The 1,659-nt window shown below is 43.9% G+C and overlaps 1 pseudogene; it reads right to left on the reverse strand.

The window, feature by feature from the left end:
• Positions 1–707: 707 nt before the first annotated feature.
• LOC130871738 (histone H2A.V-like) lies at positions 708–1,254 on the reverse strand (annotated as a pseudogene).
• Positions 1,255–1,659: the final 405 nt, after the last annotated feature.

Genomic DNA, 1,659 nt, shown 5'->3' on the forward strand with positions numbered 1-1,659 from the left:
TGGTCCCAAAGGCCTAAAGAGTCTCCTCATTAGAGGCTACCTCTAAATCCTCTGCTGTGTCCCAGAAATAGCACCCAGGCCTTAGGGACAGTCCAGACTCAGATCTCAGATGAAAGCTGCTGCATATTTCTGTAGAGAACTCTACAGTGCAGGACTATATCTAAACCTAGGGAGAAAAATACTTTCTGCTCATTATTTAAAATGTCTTTTTCTAAGGTTACTGTTGAAAAATCTAATGTGATTTCCTTTCTGTTTTTTGTTTGCTTGTTTGTTTGTTTTCTTTCATGAAAGCTCTAGGAATCCTTTTCTTGTTGCTTGATGCTTGGAATTTCCTACACTGTTCCTCGGTGTGGTCTAAACTTAGATTCTGAGGCAGACAGCTATACAGAAGTTTAGTGGGAAAAAATCTTACTTGTCTTTATGTATTCATTGGTAATTCCATACATGAACACAATGTATTTAGATAGTACCCACCAACGCCCCTCCAACGCCTCCCCATTTCCCAACTTCATGTTTTTCTCCTCCCCCTCTTTCCTTTTCTTCCCCCACGTTCTTCTTTTTTTCCTCCTTTCCCCCTTTCAAGGGAACAACTTTTTAAAAAATATTTTTTAAATGTTTTATCAATTGTATTTCTGTATAAAACACAGCGAAGAAACATGGCCAATCAACACACGACTATGACCATAGGGAAAGGGACTTAGCAAACTTCACGAGTCTAAAAACATACAAATGTTTCTTTTATCTTGTCTATAGAAATTGTCTGTGCTTTTCCATTGAACTGTTCTTAAAGATTCCACACATCCCCACTGGTGTCCTTTTTCCTGGTTACAGACAGTGAAGAAGAGCAGGCTGGCTAAATCATTTCCTAAACAGTTTTTTTGCACTCCCTTTTTTCCAACCAGAGATTTGTGGTGTACGAGATCTCACTGACCCCAGCTATGGTAGCCTTGATAAGTGAATCCAACTCTTCATCACCTTGGATAGAAAACTGCAAGGGACATGGAGTGATGCACTTTACTTTGAGAACCTTGGAAGCATTACCTGCCAACTCAAGCACCTCAGCTGTGAGGTTCTCCAGAATTACGTCACTGTACCCAGCAGCCATGGCACCCACCTGTTCATGGCTTGTGGTGTGAGTCTTCAGATGTCTGTGGATGTCACCCATAGGAAAACTGTAGCCCAGCTCTCTCTGACTGAGACACCATCATACCCTTGGCCCTTTCCATTGCCTTTTCCTGTTCTGCCTCCAGCCATGGTCTTGGCCACGCAATACCCATTCAAGGGTGCACCTCTTAACATTAACACTTGTAATGGGGAAGAAGAAGAAGAAGAAGAAGAAGAAGAAGAAGAAGAAGAAGAAGAAGAAGAAGAAGAAGAAGAGGAGGAGGAGGAGGAGGAGGAGGAGGAGGAGGAGGAGGAGGAGGAGGCAGAGGAGGAGGAGGAGGAAGAGGAGGAGGAGGAGGAGGAAGAGGAGTTGCAGGAGGAGGAGGAGGAGGAGGAAGAGGAGGGGCAGGAGGAGGAGGAGGAGGAGGAGGAGGAGGAGGAGGAGGAGGAGGAGGAGGAGAAGGAGAAGAAATGAGGACTAGGTTGAATTATGGCTGAAACAGAAACATCAGCTCATTGTATGGTTGTAAACAGAGTTTGTGCTTTAATTTCCCA

The sequence above is a fragment of the Chionomys nivalis genome, chromosome 1 (genome assembly GCF_950005125.1).
Source record: "Chionomys nivalis chromosome 1, mChiNiv1.1, whole genome shotgun sequence".
NCBI classification, from domain to species: Eukaryota; Metazoa; Chordata; class Mammalia; order Rodentia; family Cricetidae; genus Chionomys; species Chionomys nivalis.